The 22,673-nt window shown below is 48.2% G+C and overlaps 1 protein-coding gene across 1 annotated transcript in view; it reads left to right on the forward strand.

The window, feature by feature from the left end:
• The window catches only part of Hnrnpf (heterogeneous nuclear ribonucleoprotein F), an 89,876-nt gene extending 67,208 nt beyond the window's left edge, over positions 1-22,668 (forward strand). Inside the window, exons 4-5 of the transcript XR_008214279.1 lie at positions 20,661-20,828; positions 21,410-22,668. The gene's annotated coding sequence lies outside the window, so the exon portion shown is untranslated. The remainder of the gene's footprint in view (positions 1-20,660; positions 20,829-21,409) is intronic.
• The last annotated feature ends 5 nt before the right edge of the window (positions 22,669-22,673 follow it).

Genomic DNA, 22,673 nt, shown 5'->3' on the forward strand with positions numbered 1-22,673 from the left:
ATATCTGAAACTCCTAACAGACACAAGTTTCAGACTTCCAGGCAGAAGAGCCTCTGGCAACCCTGTGACATCATACTGAGAACTGTGCGGGCCACGCTCTGAGTCCAATAAGTGCCTAGTGAACTGCTTCCCATCCTCCAAAGCCTCTCTAGGCCTTTCTATATGTCTTGATGCACGATCTAGGCCAGTGGTTCTCCATCTTCCTAATTCTGCAACCTTTTAATTCAGTTCTTCATGGTGTAACTGCCAACCATAAAATTATTTTGTTGCTGCTTCATAACTGTAATTTTGTTACTGTTATGAATCATAATGTAAATATCTTGAGATGCAGGATATCTGATATGTGACCCCTGTGAAAATGTCATTCATCCCCCAGAGGGGTCGAAAACCAGTGGTCTAGACTCTAGGTCAGCCACTGGGCCACAATTCACTGTCATCTGTCATTCTGGGGTGTTCACATTTGTTTATTTATTTATCTATCCATCCATCCATCCATTTATGTATGCCTGTCTGTATTTGTTTGTTTGTTTGTTTATTTGTTTGTTTATTTGTTTATTCATTCATTCATTCATTCATTCATTCATTCATTTATTTATTTATTTATAGTTTTGATTTTTTGAAACAGGTTTCTCTATCTAGACCAGGCTGGCCTCGAACTCACAGAGATCCACCCCTGCCTCTGCCTCCTGAGTGCTGGGATTAAAGGCGTGAGCCACCATGCCCAGCAAGATTTTTTGTTTGTTTGTTTTGTTTTTGTTTTTTCAAGATAGGATTTCTCTGTGTTGATTTGGTGCCTGTCCTGGATCTTGCTCTGTAGACCAGGCTGGCCTCGAACTCACAGAGATCTGCCTAGCTCGAGTGCTGGGATTAAAGGCATGTGCCACCACCACCTGGCAAGATTTTTTTTTTAAGTAGCTCATTTTTTAGTAAAAGGGGGGACCTGTAGGGCCCTGGCTCCTGTTTTGGGTAACTGTTGCCTTGCTTGCTGACCTTGACCTTGATATCCTCCCTATGCTAATTCCCTGCTGGGTTCCACCCTCCTGAATGCTTAAGGGAAGTTCTTTGTCTGTGTATCCTGCATATTGGGCATTAACAGCTTAGATGCAAGATTGCAAAACATCAGTAGCGAACTTCTGCCCTCCGGGGTTCTCCAATTGTGCTCTAAGCCTGTATTTAAGACCTCCTCCCTCCTTCAATAAACGGCATTCGGCATTCAAAAAAAAAAAAAAAGAAAAGAAAAAGAAAAAGACTTCTAGTCATAGTGGATACATAGCATGAACTGGCCATCCCCTGTGATTAGATTTATGGCTACCCTCATTGTCATCAGAGAGTTTTCATCCAGTAACTGATAGAAACAAATGCAGAGACCCACACCAAAACATTAGCCTGCATATTGGGAATCCTGCTGAAGAGAGGGAGGAAGGATTGTAGGAGCCAGAGGGGTCAAGGACATCACAAGAAAACAGAAACAACTAATCTGGCTCATAGGAGCTCACAGAGTCTGAACCAATAGCCAGAAAGCCTGCCTGGGACTGACCAAGGCCCACTACGTATATGTGACAGTTGTGTAGCTTGGTCTACTTGTAGGACTCCTAACAATGGGAGCAGGGGCTGTCCCTTATGCTTTGGCTGGCTCTTGGGAACCTATTCACCACACTAGATTGCCTGGCACAGCCTTACTACATGGGGAAGTGCTTAGTCTTACCTCAATTTGATATGCTATGCTTTGTGGATACCCATGGGAGGCCTACCACTATGGTGTGTTACTTTTGTTTATGGTTGCCTTTGTTTAACTCTGTGAATAAATAAATCATGAAATAAATCATGAAAAATTAAAAAAAAAAGATCTTGCTTTGTTTTGTTTTTAATTTTTTTTTTTCATCTGTGGTTCAGCTATTAACTGCCCAGAAAGAACTCCCTAAAAGAAAATCCTTGGCTTTCTGAGTAGCTGGGATTGCACACCCCCATCCCCCTTCCTCCTTTTTTTTTTTTTTGTGTGTGTGTGTGTGTTTTGTATTTGGAGAGATGGTGTCCTTGGGGCTATAGGAGCTCGGGAGTGGCCCGTAGAGGGTACATCCGGGGCAGGCAGTGTGTTTGAAGTGCTTGCCTTTGCTCTCTACCTCCTCTTCTTTCTGTTCCCACACCAGAGGCTTCCATCCAGTTCCCCTCTGCCGTATCAGTCCCACCCATGCCCAGTCGCCAAGAGGCTCACTAGCACCTCAAGAGGCACTCAAGATCTTCTGGATGTCTTGTTCCTGTGGTGTGGCAAAACACCTGGCCAGCCACAGCTGTGCGGCTTTGCCACAGGAAGCCTCCTTGCTCAGGAGAGATCTTGCAGAACTCTCTCAGAGCAGATGAGGCTTGAGGGGCCAGGATTATGTAAAACAGGGCTGAATGTTACCCACCACCCTCAGCCCTTGTTTGAGAGTCCTGGGCAATGTCGGGGCGAAGGAATGAGGCCTTAAGATCATAGTACTCAGGTGTTGAGCCTGGCTTGCTGGTATTTTACAGTATCCATATACGGAAGCAGCGCTGGCTGTACCAGCAGTCTTTGCAGCAAATGGTGCAAACTGCATAATTGTGTTAGGGGAGAGGCTTCCATCCGGCCCTGCGTGAGGCACCTTTCCCCTTCCTGTGTCCTAATTATTTTCCTGCCTTTCTGACCCAGTCACTCAGGTCAGCCTCCTGACCTCACATCAGCCGGCTCTTCAGCCATCCCCACCTTCTCCATCTTGGCTTGAGGCAACATTTTCTGGTCTTTCTGCCTCCACAGGACTCCCTGAGCCTTACCTTCCCCATCCTGAACACAGCGGCCTGGGCTCCGCCCTTGAACCTTTCTTCTTTTTAATCTTTTCATCCTCCTAAAATGAAGCTGTGGAGGCCAAGGATCTAAACTCTATGTGTGCAGCCCCTCTAACCCTTGGCCTGCAGCCCGCTGTTGTGAACGCGGGGCTTGAGGAGCTAACTGCCTCTTGCGCACCTGACTTGGTGGTTTGCAGTCGTCTGAAACTGAACATGCTCAGATAGGTGAAGACCACAGAGGGACAGGGCTGCGTGGTCAGTCTAGACCACTGTTTTCCCCTTCAATCTAGTGCACACACACACACACACACACACACACACACACACACACACACACACCACCTCCCCTGTTCCACCTCTGTTCTTAGGGTCTCACTTGAACTACTGCAAGATCCCGAGAAGAGATCCTCCTGTGACTCTATGGTTCTCAGTGGACTCTGAGACAGGGTTTCTCTGTGTCATTTTGGTGCCTGTCCTGGAACTTGCTCTGTAGAACAGGATGGCCCCTGCCTCCCAAATGCTGGGATTAAAGAAGTGCACCACCACTGCCTGGCCAACTCTGCACATTTTAAAGCAACCCGAGGACATCACTGTGACCTAGGTCCCTGTCTCTACACAGTCTCCCTTCTACCCCTCGCCCCACCACATTTTACCTCCTTCCCTGTTCAGGCTGCAGGGGTCCTTATTCTAATGTGACAAGCTCATTCTCGCCTCCGAACTTTTACCCTCTCTGGCCGTCCCTACACAGACACTTCACAGGAGGAGATCCTGACCAGTGCTGTGTAGATGATGCAGAGTCAGCTTGTGGCGATGGTGGAATGCCCGCTGAAAACATTTCACTCTCTCATAGGAGTGGCGGGATCACGGTGAAAGGTGCGTGCTTCCTGCCCTCTTGACTCAGAGCATGGCAGGTAGCCTGCTTGGGCTTTAGGAACATACCGAGTCAATTTCCCTGTCATCAAAGAGTGGCCTTTGATGAAGTCATTACCATTACCTCAGTTGACCTCCAGGAACTGCCTGAGATGGACAGTGGTCACCAGAGTTCCAAAGGACAGTCCTCTTCAAAGTCACCAATAGTAAGTGCAAATGAGGGGCCACGCCAGGGGGCCGGCCGCAGTGTTGTGCGCGTCCTGAGCTTTTTGTTCATTGGACATTTACAGCAAGATGGACATGATGACACATAATCTCAGGACACAGAAGGTTGAGGCAGGAGGATTTCTGTGAGTTTGAGGCAAGCCTAAGCTACATAGTGAGGGCAGATCATTCAGGGTAACACAGCAAGGCTCTGTCTCACTCATCTTCCCCAAATAAAAAAATATAAACATAAAAATTCACAAGTCAGAGGGAAGTTTTCTAGCCTTTGTTCTGGAGATAGGCAAAATGGGAGGGCATAGAAATCAGTCGGTTTGTGGCTAAGGTAGGCTCCATACATTGTATCTGTGGCCTGGATCCACATGGTGACTAAGGTAGGCTCCATACATTGTATCTGTGGCCTGGATCCACATGGTGACTAAGGTAGGCTCCATACATTGTATCTGTGGCCTGGATCCATATGGTGGCTAAGGTAGGCTCCATACATTGTATCTGTGGCCTGGATCCATATGGTGGCTAAGGCAGGCTCCATACATTGTATCTGTGGCCTGGATCCACATGGTGACTAAGGTAGGCTCCATACATTGTATCTGTGGCCTGGATCCATACGGCTTTAAGAGCCATCTCACTGATTTTTAGCCTGGCTTTCAAATTTCTCCTGTCTCCTTCCTTGCTCTGGGCAAAGGAGCAGAGGCTGCTCTTACAAATCAGTTTTATTTTTAATTATTTGCATGTTTGTGTTTGTATGTGGGTATGTGCACCTGAGTGCAGGTGCCCACAAAGGCCAGAAGAGGGCATCAGATCCCCTGGAACTGGATTTGCAGGTCATCGTGAGCCACCTGGTACTGGTGCTGGAACCGCACTTGGCTATTCAGCAAGGGCTCTTAAGTGCCCAGCCATCCTTTCAACAGGGGCTGTATGAAAACGTGCATTGTTTTTTAACTTGATGGATGAGGAAGATCAGACCTGAGGAAGAGAGGTCCCTGAGGGTCTGGTCTGCTGTCCATCTCCCCAGACTTAGCATCTGTGGGGGAAGGGACTCAGGCAGCAGGCACACCTGCTTAGCTGTAACCAGTCTCCACCAGAGCCACATTGCTGTTTGTGGAGTTTGTACATTGGTGTGAGGGCACGCTGCCTGAAGACCTGTGACTGTTCACTTCAGCTGCACTGAGAGCAATATGCTACTAATGCACAGTGTAACTACATGCTCACCTCCGTGGATTCCAGGCCTTGGGGCCCATGCCACTGCTGCTATCTTTTTTTTTTTTTTTTTTTTTTTTTTTTTGGTTTTTCAAGGCAGGCTTTTTCTGTGTAGCTTTGCACCTTTCCTGGAACTCACTTGGTAGCCCAGGCTGGCCTCGAACTCACAGAGATCCTCCTGGCTCTGCCTCCCGAGTGCTGGGATTAAAGGCATGCGCCACCACCGCCCGGCCACTGCTGCGATCTTATGGAATTTTCCTGGCTTCTGTTCTGTACTCATTGTCCTAGGAGACCTACTCATCTCTCTGGTTCAGTCTTGAAGGTCATGTTATCTGGTATGGAGAAGCCTGTGCTAGGGGCTAGACAGATGTCTCAGTGGTTAAGAGTACTTCTTCTTGCACAGGACTTGAGTTCAGTTCCCAACACCACCATGGTGGCTCACAACTATCCACAACTCTAGTTCCAGGGGATCTAATGTCCTTTTCTGATCTCCACAGGTACCAGGTACACATGTGGTACACGTATATACATGCAGGTAATACCCACCCACACATCCACACACACCACACATGTGCATGCACATACCTATCTATCCATCTATCTATCTATCTATCTATCTATCTATCTATCTATCTATCTATCTATCATCTATCTGCCTGTGCTATCATTCGTTGGTTGCTTCTTGCTTGCTTTCAGGGGTCTTGATTAATATGCTCACGCTGCCCTAAAACTTTCCTGGGTTCAAAATGGTCCTTCTCCCCCAGCCTTCAAGGTAGTTTGCGCTGCAGGCACTTGGCACCACGCACAGCCTACCATCCTACAGCATCATCTGCTGAGTACCCAGTCCAGTCCTTCCCACTCTGGCACTGAGGTGACCATTTGTTGGAGATACAATTTTTGGCTTGTAGCTCGGAGTGGGACTTCAGCTGGAGGCATAATTCGGTGGTAGAGCACCCACCTGGCATGCTTGAAGCCTGGATTCCATCTACAACACCAGGGAAAAAATGATGAAAGTGTCTTTTGGCAAGTGTGGCATGACTGAGTGGCCTGGTTAAATGCCTCCAGGAACCAGCCACTGAAGAAGGGACACAGGCAATCATTCCTTCTGGGGTTTGGTACAGAACTATTTCATAACGACGTCCTCAGGGAGCAAAACTGTGAGGACGCTGACACAGCCTGGGGCCTCCAATCGCCCTGAAGAGTGTGAGAATTCTAGGACATTTTTATTAATACCCCATTCTATTAATAATCTGTACATTTTGCATATACAAAGTTAACCTTTGGACTTCACCTCCACATTTTAGAGCATTCTTCTAGCCTATGGGCTAGTTAAACAGGTCAGCAGGTCAGCTTTTTAATATTAAGCGGATGAAAACTGTGAACCTAATTAAGTGCAAAGAGTACCACTGTGCCTATTATTTCTGGGGCTTTATTTGTATGGGATTGCCATACCATGGTGGTAAGGTGAAGGACAAGTCTCTGGGGCTTTTAACTGTCCAGGAGCACCAAAATGGCCTAGAGCAGAGGTTCTCAACCTTCCTACTGCTGCGACCCTTTAATACAGTTCCTTATGTTGTGGTGACCCCCAACCATAAAATTATTTTCATTGCTGCTTCATAACTGTCATTCTGCTACTGTTATGAATTGTAAATATCTGTGTTTTCCAATGGTCTTAGGCAACCCCTGTGGAAGGGTCATTTGACCCCCAAGGGGTAGCAACCCACAGGTTGAGAAACACTGGCTTAGAGCATGATTTCCCCTCCCCCAACTTCAGTGTCTGGCTATAAGGAAGACTTGAAAGTGCTTGTCGGAATAGACTGGACCCACGGCTGAATGACAAGCAGCTGGGAAGACACAGGATGGTTAGAGATACTAGTAAAGGGCATGCAGAGTCAGCCAGTGTGTTCTTCAAGGATACAACACAGTTGCTGAAACACAGCAAAGGTAAGGAAGGAAATGATTACAAATAAGGGTAAGCATGGAGTTTAGGAGTGGGTCAGTCTGTGCTCATCTTCAGGGTGGTGGCTGGGCTTGCTCTGTGGAGATGGAGATTTAGGTACGTAAGCTACATCAGAAGTAACAACGTGCCCTGCCTCATGCATTGATTGGGCACTTATTTATTAAGCTTTTTGTATCTTTTCTTCATTAGTAATTTATAGCCAGGCCTGGTGGTATACACTTATAATCCCAGAGATACAGGAGGCTGAGGCAGGAGGATTGAAACTTCAAGGCCTGGAGTCCACTGAGTGAGTTCAAGGCCAGCCTGGGCAATTTAGCAGGATTATCTCAAAATAAAAATGAAAAAGTACTAGGAGCAGCTAGATATGGTGGTGCACACTTTTAATCCCAGCGCTTAGGAGGCAGAGGCAGGAGGATCTCTGTGAGTTCAAGGCCAGTCTGGTCTATGTAGAGAGTCCAGGACAGCCAGGACGACATAGACCCTGTCTCAGAAAAAAATGCCTGGAATTCAGGTCAGTGCTAGCCTTGTCGCCGTGTGCAAGGGCCCTGGTTCCCTAGTCTCTCTCTCATACACACACGCACATATTTCCTTTTCTTTTGTAATTTTGGGGATGATACCCAGTTCTTTGCAGACACTAGTGAGTCCTGAGCTATACCCCAGTTCTTCTATGACTTCTTTCTGTAATCTTTCTTATATACAATATCTCACAATTTTTTATTTTAAATTTTTTTATTGATTATTTGGGAATCTCATATCATGTACCCCAATCAGCTCACCTCCCAGTCTTCCCATGCCTGCCCCTCACAACCCCCCCTCCAAAAAAAGGAAAAAAAAAAGTCCATTTTGTATTGTCCATATATTCACTGGAGCATGGTCAAATTAACAGTAGCCAGCCCCCCAAGAGAGGATGAGTATTTCTCCACCTGCATCCACACCAGAGGCTATCAACTGAGGAGAGCTGAGCAGTGACTAGAACGGGGTGGAACTAGCTCTCCTGTGAGGGGTGTACCAACTCCCATGCATCCATGACAGGTGCCACTGTGGGTGGGGCCAGGTCTACCTTGAGGTGCAGGGGCAGCTCCTTCAGACCCACTGACATTAGCATGGCTTCAGGACATAGCTCCGACCACCAACATCCATGTAGGTTTTGGCTGTAAAATGGCTCTTGGCTGTATCAGGACCCTTGATTCACTTGTGGCCCTTAGAGGCTGCACGGACCATGAACTTTGACATAACCTCAGGTGGTTACACATGTCACTCACATCAGCAAAGCTCCCAGAGCCAGCAAAGCCTGAGGACGGCACTGAGACATCGGCAGCAGCACAGTCTGCATACATCCACGTGGATCTCAGGCTTCATCACAGCCTGGGACAGCAGCATGGACCGCCAACACCAACCATGGCTTCTTGTGGCATGGCAGACCACAGTGGTCCTTAGAGGAGGTCCAAAAGTGAACCTTTCCTCATCTCAGGCCTCTGTCATTGCCCAGAGCCAGAAGGATCTTGTGACCGGGTAGCAGGTTCAGGGGCTGAGTCTGTCTGTGTCTGTATAAGCTCCAGGCTGTTGTACACCATGTTGCCCCTACTGGGCAATGACAGCATGTGGACCTCAGCCCTCCCTCACCTATCACAGCCATCATGTCTCAAGTTCCACTTGTCTCCGTGGCGCATGCACTGCTCTGTTTTTCTACCTTTCCCACCTCTCCACGTATGTGTTCATTGCGGTGACACTAGCCTTGCCCTGGTCTGTGAGGCCAGGGCAGAGCTTGGGTGTCTTCTGGGTCCAATATCTTCAATTTTAAATTGAGAAAAATGGCTACAGACAAAACTTGAATCACAATAAAATCTATATTTCTTATTGAGATAGGGTGTCAGGTAGCCCAGGCTAGCCTTGGGTTCCATGTAGGCAAAAATGACCTTGAACTTCTCTGATCCTCCTGTCTCTACTTCCCAAGCATTGGGATTGGGATCACAAGTGTATGTTACTATGCCTGGTTTATGTGGTATTGCAGATCAAACCCAAGGCTTGTATAAGCTGGGCAAACATTCTACCAACTGATCTAGTCCAACAAAACCTACATGAGTCAACAACATGCCCCCGCCTCACATTGTGTCCATGAAAACTTTGTTCCGGGGAGTTTTCTCTTCAAAGATGAGTCGGGGGAGGAAAGGGAAGGATGTTTCTGAATACTGCCCGCCCAAGAAGCAAAGGAAGAGGATGGATGAGTCAGAGCACTTACTGTAGGTGTTGCCATGGGGAATCATGAAAAGCAGGCCCGTGGAGCTGTCATTGCTGCAAACCAGAGGTACATTTGGAGGGGCAAGGGTGAGGGAAAATGGTTGGGATGGAGTCCTGCCTGTCTGAGCTCAGAGATGGGAAATCGTTTCCACAGGGTGGACATGGGGAAAGGAGTCAGTTCCGTGACCAAACCTTGGGGAAGCGTTTAGCTCCTCAACCCTTGTAATATATACATCTGTGATATGAAATGTTTACCACAGCCTCTTTCCTCACTGTCACCCTGTGTCTGAGCCCTCCAGAGTGATTCCCAGCAGGAAGGCCAAAGACACCGCTATAGGACCAGCTTGCACTGGATGGCCCTTCCTTAGGTGGAGTCCTTCTCCCTCCCAACAGATCCCTCCAGCTCTGTTTTCTGGGGATCTGTAAGCCTCTTGGATTTCTTTTTTTTTTTTTTTTTTGGTTTTTCGAGACAGGGTTTCTCTGTGTAGCTTTGCGCCTTTCCTGGAACTCACTTGGTAGCCCAGGCTGGCCTCGAACTCACAGAGATCCGCCGGCCTCTGCCTCCCGAGTGCTGGGATTAAAGGCGTGCGCCACCACCGCCCGGCGCCTCTTGGATTTCTAACTGTTGTTACTAACCCAAACTCTTTAAACCTCCCATTTCTTTACTGGGCACTGTGGCCTTGGTTCCTAGGTACATTCCATCCTTGACTTTGGAGGACTCCCCAGTCCAAAGGACCCTAACCATCTTCCCCAGGACCTGATCCTCACTGCAGCTCCATTTCTGTTTCTGAATCATTAGATCTGGACATATAAAGACTACTGGGGATGGGATGTGGGAGCTTGGAAATTATGAAAAAACAATGGATGAGGAGGACTTTATGTTCTGACGTTGGCTTCAGGGGGTGGGGCTAGAGACACAACAGAAGGGATGCCAGTTCCCTTCCCCTGTGTAGTTGACTCTTCCTTCCTCCCTCCCTCCCTCCCTTCTATCCTTCCTTCCTTCCTCCCTCCCTCCCTCCTTTTTTTTTTTTAAAATATATTTCTGAGTGGCTCCTTTCCTGCTAGGGCCTTTCCCATGTCAGTCCTTGCAGTATAAGAGGGTCCCGTGAAGCATTAGGTTCTTGGGGTTAGTGTAAGATGGGCATCTTTATGACTGAGGGATGCCCACTTCTAGCTTAACTTGTGAGGGAGTTCTGTATAGGAAGTGTAGAGTCAGTCAGTCCTCCTTCCATGGATCCAACCAATCACAGATAGAATAACATATTTGAAAAAGTTTCATCTGCACCAAACACGTACAGGCATTTTTGGTTTATACACAAATAACAGAGTAACAACTGAATGCCATTTATGTTGTTAAGGTATTATAAATCACCAGCAGACTCTTAAAGGATTCTGGAGGATATATGTAGGTTTTAGGCAGATGTATGTCCTTTTATGAGCCCCAAGGACATATGTATTTTGGTAGCTCTGGGAAGTTTTGAAACAAGTCCCTTCAGATATTAAGGAAAGACTCCTGGGGTCAGGAGCTTTAGAACAAGTTTTGGGCACAGAACTCCCAAGCCCAAGTAAGAGTGTCCTTCATTATTCCTAATAAGGGTTTTAATTTTTTTATTTATGTGCATGTACACATAATGTACACATAAATGCATGTAGAGGTCAGAAGGCAACTTTGAGAGATGGTTCTCATCCTCTGCCTTCTTCAGGTTAGGTCTCTGTTATTTCTGCTGCTGCTCAGTATACCCCAGGCTGGCCAGACCATGGGCTGCTGATGGATTCTCCTGTCTGCCTCCTACCTCACCATAGCAATGCTGGGGTTACTGCATCTGGCTTTTTTTTTTTTTTTGATAGGACCTCATTATGTAGTCTTTGCTAGCCTGAAACTCAGTATGTAGCCCTAGGCTGGCTTGAATTCGAAGATCCATCTGTCTCTACTTTCTGAGTGCCAAGATGAAAGGCATGTGCCACCATGTCTGGTCTGCATCTGGCTTGTTTGTTTGTTTGTTTGTTTGTTTTGTTTTGAGACAGGGTTTCTCTGTGTAGTTTTGCACCTTTCCTGGAACTCGCTTTGGAGACCAGACTGGCCTCAAACTCACAGAGATTCGCCTGGCTCTGCCTCCCAGTGCTGGGATTAAAGGTGTGTGCCACCACCGACCGGTGCATCTGGCTTTTAACACGCATTCCAGAGATAACACTCTGGTCATCAGGCTTGAATAGCAAGCACTATCCCCCACCGAGCTGTCTCCCTGGTTTCATAGTAAGCTCCTTTGACCATACCTGAGTGTACTGAGGTGGCTTTTGGGGGATCCCTTCAGAGCTTCAGGATGAGACGTATCACCAAATGAACCAACCATCTTGTTTGAATATGGAAACTTTCCTTAGCCCATCTTAGGGACAGAAAGAGATTGTGTCAGTCACCAATTCATTTAGTCTTATTGTCTCAGTCAGTGTTCTATTGCTGTGAAGAGATACCATGACCACAGCAACTCTTATAACAGAAAGCATTTAATTGGGGCTTGCTTACAATTTCAGAGGTTTAGTCCATTGTCATCATGGTGGCACGTGGGCAGACATGATTTTAAAGAAGTAGTTGAGCATTCTACAACCAGATTTGCAGGCAGCAGGAAGAGAGAGACTCTGGACTTGGAATGAAACCCCAAAGGCCACCCCTAGTGAGACACTTCCTCCAACAACGCCACACCTTCCGATCCTTTCAAATAGTTCCACTCCCTGAATGAGCCTGTGGGGGCCGTTCTTACTCTACTGGGCCATTTCCCAGGCTCCGGGTCAGTGTTTTCAATCTGGGGTTTTTGTCACGCTGACCACATGTGTCTCCAGAATCCCTCTATGTTAGCCTCTTATTGCTTGACATAAGAATTAAAGGCGAAGGGATGTATTCCAGTCCTGGTGAGCTTTGCTTCAAGGCTCATGGTGGCAGAAGCGACTCACTTCATGGCAGGCAGGAAGCAGGGGAGAGGGAACTAAAGAGGACCTAGGACACACCCAGTGACCTAGTTCCTGGGGCTACTCCCATCTCCCAAAGTTTCTAGCATCTCCCCAAGTAGTACTACCAGCTGGGACCTGCCCTTCAGTGTGTGAGTCCCTCTGAGGGATGCTTCATATCAGACTATAATAGGTTTGTTGCAGACTTGGGTAGAAGGTACAGAGATTTCCTGTATACTCCCTGAGCCCCTACGTACACAGTCCCCTCCCATTATCAACATCTTCTGCTAAGAGGGAATATTTGTTACAACTGATAATCCTATACTGACACCTCACTACTGTAGAAGAATTGCTAAATGGTCTTATTAAATAAAAACATGGAGCCAGATGTAGGAGTGAAAACCTGAGAGATCAGGGAAACAGGAAAAGCCACAAGCTAACCTCACCTCACGGACACCGCAGTCTCCAAAAAGAGCTACTCCCTATATACCCACACCTATATGCCTTTCTGTTCTGTTCTGTCATTGGTTCTCTCAGCCCAGCTACATCACTTCCTATTCCTGCCCAGCTCTGTCACTTCCTGTCTGTACAGACCTCCAGACCTCTATGGTTAGTGCTGGGATTAAAGGCATGTGTCACCACGCCTGGTTCTGTTCCAGTGTGGCCTTGAACTCACAGAGATCCAGACAGATCGCTGCCTCCCAAGTGATAGGATTAAAGGTGTGTGCTACTATTGCCTGACTTCTATATTTACTATAGTGGCTGGATTTTTCCTCTGATCCTCAGATAAATTATATTGGGGGACACAGTATATTGGTGGACACGATACATCACCACACACTACGACCCAAACTCCAAAGTCTTCATTAGGGTGCATGTTCAGTGGGTTTGGACTGGTTTATTAGGGCACCTAGCTATCTATCCGTATCATGGCGTATTTTCACTGCCTTAATGGTCTGTGTTTTCTCTATTTGTCGCCCACTTCTCCTCAGCCTCTGACACTGGCTGGTCTTTTTCCTCTTTGCAGATTTTTGCCTTTTCTAGAATGCTGTGTACTTGGAATCATACAGGTAGCCTTTCAGATTGGCTTCTTTCAGTTAGTAAAGCCATCTCAGTTTCCCCAGTGCTCTCTCTCTCTCTCTCTCTCTCTCTCTCTCTCTCTCTCTCTCTCTCTCCCCGAGACAGAGTCTCACTATCTAGTCCTAGAATTCACTATGTAAACCAGGCTGACTTCAAACCCACAGGGATCTGCCTGCCTTTGCTCCTGGGATTAAAGACATGGCCACCATGCCAGCCCAAATCTTAAAAACAAAACCAAAAACTTGTTTTCATTCACAAGAGCTAGGGAAATGAGAAGGAAAATAACCTCCAGGCGAGTGGAAATGTATGCTTGTGACTCCGTCCCCCACAGGTGCCCATTCCCCCAGAGACACATACAAGGATGAGGAAAGTGTGTAAGTTCATGACAGCTCATGTGGGTCCATTAGCTGATGGGCTTACACTGGAAGGATTAATAATTGTGTTCACCTGTCCAGTCCACAGTAGGAAAAGGTCAAATTCATTCCCATCGCTAACAAAGGCCCAAAGCTCACAACAGCCAAGGAAAACGGTTTTACTGTTTCTGGAGTCCATTCCAGGACCAATGCACTATCTCAGTGACTGTTCCCAATCTCTGGTTTTAGAAGAGGTGACCCATGATTGGGAACAGATTTCTAGGCGGAATCCAAGATAAGAGAGCCCATTGCGCCGGGCGGTGGTGGCGCACGCCTTTAATCCCAGCACTCGGGAGGCAGAGGCAGGCGGATCTCTGTGAGTTCGAGGCCAGCCTGGTCTCCAAAGCGAGTACCAGGAAAGGCGCAAAGCTACACAGAGAAACCCTGTCTCGAAAAACCAAAAAAAAAAAAAAAAAAAAAAAGAGAGCCCATTGCTTAGCTTGGACCTGACACATGCCGAGATCCCTGTTCTGGCAAACTCAGATGCTCAAATGCCCCGTGCTCTGCCAGCCTGTCCCTGCTAGGGCCGGAAGTGAGAGTACCCTTAGTGTATCAGACATCTATACTGGGGCAAGCAGACACGTGAAAGCAACCTCCATTGTCAGTGGGCCCAGGTCTAAGAGAAGCCAGGTTCCCAACAGGCCAATTTGTAACCTAAGCACAGTTACTTGAGCGCTAAAGGTTAAACTGTGAGGGTGAAATGTGCAGATGCTCAAGACTATTCAGTAAGAACGAGCTTCTGTAAAAGGGAAAAGGTAAACTCGGACTTGGGAACACCATGCTTTCTGACCCACGAAAAGACTGTTTTAGGGCTGGAGAGATGGCTCAGTGGTTAAGAGCACTTGTTGCTCTTGCCGAGGACCTGGGTTCCAGCACCCACCGTTCACAAGTGTTTGTAATTCCACTCCCAGGGAGAGCTGATGCCCTCTTCTGACCTCCACAGGCACCGGCATACATGTGGAACACTTACGTGTATGCAGGCAAAACATGCATACACATATGATATAATAGATAAATCTAAAAAAATTGTTTGTTTTGATTTTAAGTGAAGACATGAGAGGAAGCAGTAAGTGGAGGAGGAGAGCAGTTTCCTTGTGTCCTCTTTGTCCTGTGACACTCAAGGCACTAGAGGGGTCTTTCTTTCCCTCCCTCCCTTTCTTTTCAAAGTCAGAAGTAAACAGTAGGAAGATGTTCAGGTCAGCTGGGAGAGAGCTGGAATGCTGAAAGGGAGCAGGCTCAGAAGAGGGTACAAGAGAGTGGATGAGGTTAAAACGCCTTCCTGGGAAGATTAGGAATGGGGCACAATTGCTTTTTATGAGGAGGAGAAAATATCTGCAACAACAACAACAACAAAATGACAAGATGGCATGCTGCTTGTCTAGCATGTGTGAGACCACGGGTTCAAACCCCCTCCCCCCAACACGAAGAACAGGAACGAACAGGCAGTGCTACCAATACTCGCTACAGCACGGGCCAACCTTGGAAGCGTCACACTAAGCCTGAGGGGGCAAGTGTGAAGGACCACGTGTTGTCTGTGTATCAAGCACTCAGCAAAGAAAATCCCAAGAGCCGGGAAGTAAATGGATGGGTTCCTCGAGACGGGGTGAGGGGGAAGGAAAACGAGATGATGGAGGGTTCTAAAGCTGAGTGTGGTGTTGGTTGCTCAACTCTATAAGTTAACCAAACATCATTAACTTTACCCCCAGAATGGGTGAATTTCATGCAGAAGGGAGGCACAGACATCTCCTCACCTCCAGGTATGTCTGGCACTGGTGAGATGACACACGAGAGGCAGGAGTCGCTCTATGGGGGGCTGTGTGGTGGCCGGCCGGGTCTGTACTGGGTTCCACTGCCCCCTTGTTGGGCCTTTTAGGAGGCTCTTCGAATTCACAACTGAATATAGATGAGGCCCTATACCAGACCTCACAACAAACACAGCACCTTAGTGGAGCCCTGCCCAGCTTGACCTCAGACTGCCCTGGGGCTGCCTGGACCCACAGGAACCAGCTCTAGTGGCCACATCTAGAAAGCAAAGCAAAGCACTTCATCCTAGGATTTTACTCACCCTGGTGTACTCCCAACTATCACCACTGACATGAAACTACCCAGACAAATCTTTTGTGGCATTCAGGGTCAAAATTGGGGCCTTTTGCATCCTACTCAAATGTTCTACCACTGAGCCACATCCTCAGCCCTTTCAGTATAACAATTATTTGATCCATCAATTATGTTTTTACTAGAAAGGGGATGTGTTACGTTGGTTTACACAATCCAGTGGAATAGCCCAATAATGGCTGTCTGCACGCTGGAAAGGCTGTGAACCAGTAGCTGCTGATTCAGAAGGCTGAATCCTCAACAGCTCAACTTGATGCTGAGGGCTGGGAGGATTTCTGGAGAGTTGCTGGTCTTCGGTCCACATGGGAAGGCTGAAGGGAAAGATGGCAGCAACAGTGTCTGCAACAGAGTAGACGCACTCACAGGCAAGGACTGAAAGTGGGCAGGCAAAAGCAGCCTATTCATTTATTGAGACAAGGCCTCACATTGTTGCCCAGGGTGGCCTAGAACTTACTTGTAAGTAACCTGGCTGCTCTAGAACTTGTGATGATACCCTGGGATTACAGGCATGAGTCACCATGCCTGGCTCAATATAATAATAGTATTATTATTAGTGTGTATATATTTTTATATGACTATGAGTGCACGTGTGTGTGAGTGTGTCATAGTTTCTCGTCAGCTTCCAGCCCACAAATAACTACACGAAGACTTCTTATTAATTATGAAAGCTCATCTCAGCTCAGACTTGTCCCACTAGCTCTTATAACTTAAATCAACCCATTTATACTAATCTACGTTCTGTCTCATGGCTCATTACCTCATCTCTCTGCATTGCCCATGCTGCTTCCTCCACATCTGGCTGGCAACTCTGCCTTCTTCCTCCCAGAGCTCTCTCTGTCCGGAAGTCCCACCTATACCTCCTGCCTAGCTATTGGCCATTTAACGTTTTATTAAACCAATGTCACAGTGACATATCCTTACACAGCGTAGTCAAATATCTTGCAGCATGGGTGTGCACATGTGTGATGTGTGTCAGGGAGCCTGAGGGATGTAGCTGTGGTAGAAACAACAAGAGAGACCCTGCCTCAGAAACAAGGTGGAAGGAAAGAAATGAATCCTGACAGTTGTCCTCTGACCTCTGTGCCAAGTGTGCCATGGCATGCTTGTGCCTGTAGCTGGAGTTTTCCTGCCTGGCCCACAGTCAGGACAAATCTCTCTCACCCGCCAGTCCCACAACCGCTCAGACTCAACCAAGTAAACACAGAGACTTATATTGCTTACAAACTGTATGGCCGTGGCAGGCTTCTTGCTAACTGTTCTTATATCTTAAATTAATCCATTTCTATAAATCTATACCTTGCCATGTGGCTCGTGGCTTACCAGCATCTTCACATGCTGTTTGTCATGGCGGCGACTGGCAGTGTCTCCTTCTGCCTTCCTGTTCTTTCTTTTCTCCTCTGTCAGTCCCGCCTATACTTCCTGCCTGGCCACTGGCCAATCAGTGTTTTATTTATTGACCAATCAGAGCAATTTGACATACAGACCATCCCACAGCATACCCACTACAACCCCCCAGTGTAACAACAAGACGTGCTTTAGAGCAGCAGTAACCCTGCCATGCCTCTACCTAAGAGCGCACAAATCAGTTACTGAAAAGGAGTAGAAACCTAGAAATAGGTCCTACTTACACATTCAGTTGATTTGAACGTAAATACAAGGCATCCCAGGCTTTTCAGTCGGTGATGCTGGAACAGCTGGATATCCATGTAAAGTGTTGCTTGCGCCTTGCTGCATGTGACCAGCATCCTAAAGCCCCTGTCTCAGTGTGGAGTGGAGCTCTGTCCATGCTCACGGTCCACCCTGCGAGTTGCTGGGCAGCAAGCAGGTGTGCAGCACTTCCTGTAGGACTTTGGTTCCCAGCATGGGCTGGGCTTATGCTCAAGAGTCGGGTTTTGGAACTGCAAGGGTCTGGAGAGAGAAGGGGGTATGTCAACTGCCTGGGCTGTAGGGGATGAGTGGCCTGGGTTACAGGAGGGAGACTGGTGCGTCCCCTGGGCTGAGCTGACGTTTTTAAAGCTCTATTTGGAGTATTTTTGACTTATCTCTGTGTGGGTGTGTGCATGTGACTGCAGGTGTCACTGGAGGCCAGAGGCATCAGATATCCTGGAGCTAACATTCCAGGCAGTTAGAACCACCTGACATGGGTGCAGGAAGCACCTTCCTCCTGCCTTAGGGAATGGGAGGTGGGTGGGCCTCTTGTCTTGCTACCACCACAAACATACTTCTGTTTGTAACTCCTCAGCAAATTTTATTCCGACAAAGGTGGGCCAGACAACTGGAATGCACACAGGCGTTCCTCAGGGACAGTTAGTGTGTTCAAAGGCAGTAAGAGACAGTATAGGCATTTTGAGTGTCAGGCACTCATGCTCAGTTGGCTATCTTTTTCTCTTAGAGCTTTTTTATTAGGTTTATTCATTGAATTTTGTGTGAGTGTTTTGCCTACATGTGTGTATGTACGTTGCATGCATGCTTGGTGTCCATGGAGGTCAGAGTTCCAGTTGTGAGATACCATGCGAGTAATGGAAGTTGAACCTTGGTCCTCTGCAAGAGCAACAAATACTCTCGCTGGCTGAGCCATCTCTCCAGCCCTTCAGTGACTTAAGCGACTTAGTGTATTCTATAGGGTTCAGAACACGTGTGTCTGAGAGATGTTCCCACTCCTACCAGGTCACCTATGAGCTGAATGAACTTGGACTCAGCGCCTAATCTCACTGGCCTCAGTGGGTCCTGGGGACTGAACTCCGGTCATTGGGCTTGGTGGCAAGTGCCTTTTCCTGGTGAGCCAGCTCATCTGCCAAATATCTCTGTCTCTTAAAAAATAAATGCAATTTAAGTGATACAGACAGTCCTTTACAAGTTATTTCCCAATTACCTACTGTGTGCCAGGCCTTGTTCCAGATGCCTGACTGTGCCCATGAACCTCACATCCCAGATAGCTGTGCCACCTCATCAGCTCTTGAGAGAATTCATAGGACAATACACAAAATGTGCACACTGCCCAGCCTGGCCCCCAGTGGCTGCTGCTTCGTCATTATTTTCTCCTTCTCTATAGTGCGTCTCCCATGACAACAAAAATAAACATGTTCTCATAAAGGAGAGGGCCTGTGAATCTTTGACCGTACTGGTAAGAGGTTGAACCTTTTGGAATAAAGATAGAGGGATGGCTGGGGAAAGAAGGGCCAGAAAGAAAGAAAAAAAAAAAAAAGAAGGGCCTCTGAGTGCACAATCGCAGGGTTAAGTCAACCATGAAATTAACAAGGAGCTAGTCTGACTTCCTTCCGTTCAGATCTCTGTGGCTGGGCTTCACATCTGCTGAGATAAATGTCTATGGGGTCACCCCGTGTCCAAGGGAAGCGTCCCTTCTTGGAGTCACTATTTTCAGTGCTAAACAGAATGCAGGATTCTGCTGCTGACCCAGCCCTGATGGTCCCCGCGTGAGAGGTCCACTCTCTCCTCCAGATCAAGAGCATAAGTCAGCAAGCCCTTCTACAAAGCACAGCCTGGCTCTCTCCACCTGCCCTATTGCCTGGACTCCTGTGAAAGAGCCTGAGGCAGGGGACACAAATTTTCTCTAAGTGGCTCTGCCTTGCCCCCCCACCTGTTACACCCATCCCTGATCATTGCGCCCAGCCTCAGCCTCTGACTGGATATCGGGCGTTGCTCCCACTCCACATCCAAATAGAACCTGCAGCTTCCACCTTCCTAAAGAGGCAGCCGAACGTCTCATCCATATGGAACAGCCCCAGAAGAGGAGGCAACCGGACTTGCTGAAACAGCCAAGGTCACCTCCAGCGGTTAGTCTCTGTAGGTCTCCAGATGTGCTGGCTAACTTCCTCCTGCTAGAGGGTGATGGAGTTGGTGGGGTCTGAGCCACTCCACCCGACATCCCAGCAACCTTTCCTGGCCACCCTCCACTACATCATTCTCAGATCACTGCCTTTCCCCTCACACTCCCAAAGTTCTTATCCCCCTGCCTCCACACCTTAGGGCTTGTTCTTTCTAGTTGCTTTTATGGGAGCACAGCACACTTCTCATCCTGCCCGGAGCCTTGTACTCACACAGCTCAGCCAAGGCGTGCTGAGGGAACCAATGCCTAGTACCTCAGTGGCGTATGACCTGCAGGAATCATTCCTGCCACACCCACTGTTTCCTGTAGCAGTCTCAGCTCTGCACAAGTCTGCAGTATCAGAGACTCAGGGTAAAGATGCAGGCCACACCTGGGGCCAGCAGGGCGTGTGGGAAAGGGAGGAGAACAGCCCGTAACCACACTGTCTCTACATTCTGCTCAGAGGAGGAAGAGGCTGCCTCTACTTGTGTCTCTTTGACCAAAGCAACCTTAGCATTATCGTCTGTCATGGGTACAATGTAGATTCCGATGGGGAGGGGCTGCCAGAGGAACCCAGAGCCAACTGCGCAGTCCACAGCAGGCCATTCTTGGATTAAAAGCCACTCCATTATGTAGGCGTAGACACAGATCAGGGACCCGGTGAGCAAACACCCACTCCAGCATGGTGAGAACCAGAGAGGTCTGGGATTTCACAGTAACCGCAGCTCTAAGAGGTTGGGCAAAGGGACACAGACTGCTCGGAGAAACATCTGGAAGAGACCGTGAGACTGGTCAGGGGGGCAGGTACCTACAGGGGAGGTGACCAAAGGAGAGGGAGGTGTGACCCAGTGTCTCTGGTGGGCTGGTTTTGTCCCCAGCAACCACTCTGGAAAGCCTGCCTCTAGCCTCCCATGAGCTTGCTTAGGGATAGAGTGGGTTCACTGTTGGTGGCAGGACCTGTTCCCCATATTCTCATTTTTCCTCCATGATTCAGGGCTCCCAGAAGGTAGCCCAGCTGCTCGAATGAAGGAGACAGAATCAGCTTCTCAAGGCCACAGGCTTTCTTCACAGTGCTTCCTGGACCCAGGGGACTGAGGACTTCCCCACCTGCTTTAGTGAATGAACTTCAGCCTTTCCCTAGACACCAAATCAGGACACTCAGGTAGGACAAGGCCCATCCTCAACCCAGACATGGCACCTAGGCCCTCAAGCCCACGGGCAGGGAGAGTAAGCATCACACAGTTGCTCTCTCTGGGGATGTCACAGAGCTGTGGCTCTGGGGCCTCTCAGAGACCCTGAGTACATCAAGAAGGTGGGGTGGCCTCAGCTGGAGTAGGGGAAGGTCTGGTACAAGCTCATCAGCAGGAGGGGGCTGCAACAGTACCAAGCATTCCCTGTAGCACAGCTTGGCATTTATTCCATGGCCCAGGAGCATCACTTCCTGACTGCGAACAGGAGGAAGCATGTTGGGCCCTCAGGACGTCATAGGGGTTGGCAAACACTTTGTACATATCACAGGGTAGAAGTAGAATGAGCACTAGACCCAGAGCCACAGGTCTTAAGTTCAAACCCTGCTCCTGCTATTCTTGACTCTCTGTCCCTGGGGAACCAACTTGATTTCGCCTCTGTGAAACTGGGTGGAACTACCTTCATCACACAATGGAGTGACAGGAAGTCTTCTCCTCTTGGCTCCCTATGCATGGGGCATTGGGTCTGACTGAACATTTCACACTCCTGTTTCAGGAAAGAACATGTGGATCTTCACAGGTTACAATCCTGAAGGGATGCCATTTGATGGACGTGTCCTTCCTTGACCAAGGACCTCAGCATTTCCCTCAGCAAACCACAGAAGGACAGTGAAGAAGCAAGACTACTAAGATGTCTTGGGAATGCTCTGCTGACCCTTCGTGATCCCAGTGAGATAGAGAAGCACGGCATCTTGCCCTCCTGAGGGCTTGGGAAGAGTCAGGAGACAGCAGCACAGACTCCTCACAAGCCTGCTCCATGCTCCTGTACACAAAAGACCTGGACACCAACGTCTTAGAGTTAGGAAGTAAACGTCAGGCTGGGTGTGGTAGCTGAGGCAAAAGGATCATGAGTTCAAGACCAGCTGGGCTACACAGTGAGACCCTGCCTCAAAACACAATAAACACACGCACACACACTCACACACAAACAAGCAGCAAGCAAAGATATAAAATAATGGATCTCTCTCTCTGTCTCTCTCACACATACACATGCATGCACACACACACACACACACACACACACACACACACACACACAAACAAGCAGCAAGCAAAGATATAAAATAATGGATCTCTCTCTCTCTCTCACACACACACATGCACACACATACACACACACACACACACACACACACACACGCATACGCACACACTGATGTTAAGGAAACATGTCTTTGGAGAAAGACAAAGTGACCAATTCTTAAGGCCCAGGACAAAGTAGCTACCGAGAGCAGGCAGAACACTTCCATTCACATGTGTTGTGGAGATTTTATGATCTGGGAACATAGCCCCTGACTCCATGTTAAGCATCACCAAGGCCTGGGAGGTGCTTTGATGTAACAACCTGCTCGACTTTGGACTTGACATGACTGAGGTGACAGGGAATGAAGAAATGACAGGTACAGGTAACATAAAGCTAGGATCAGTGGGCCGCGTGCTCAGATGGAAACACATCAGCAGCCTGCCCGGCAAATTCAGTGCATTATTATACAGCAGGATGAGGAGGAGGCACCCTCATAGTGTCCTGACAAATAAAGCTCGCCTGGAGATCAGAGGGTGGAGCTAGCCACTAGTTAACCAGAGAGGTCTGGAGGTCTGCAGACAGAAGACAGGAAGTGACAAGGCTGGGCAGAGAGAGGAAGTGACAAAGCGAGGCAGAGACAGGGCTTGGCCCTTTTTGGTCAGAGGATTCACAGAGGTAAGAAGTCTCTAGTGGCTGCTGCTCTGCTTCTCTGATCTTTCAGCTTTTACCCCCATAT

The sequence above is a fragment of the Peromyscus californicus genome, unplaced genomic scaffold, assembly GCF_007827085.1.
Source record: "Peromyscus californicus insignis strain IS unplaced genomic scaffold, ASM782708v3 Scaffold_6__1_contigs__length_162567912, whole genome shotgun sequence".
In the NCBI taxonomy this organism is placed as follows: Eukaryota; Metazoa; Chordata; class Mammalia; order Rodentia; family Cricetidae; genus Peromyscus; species Peromyscus californicus.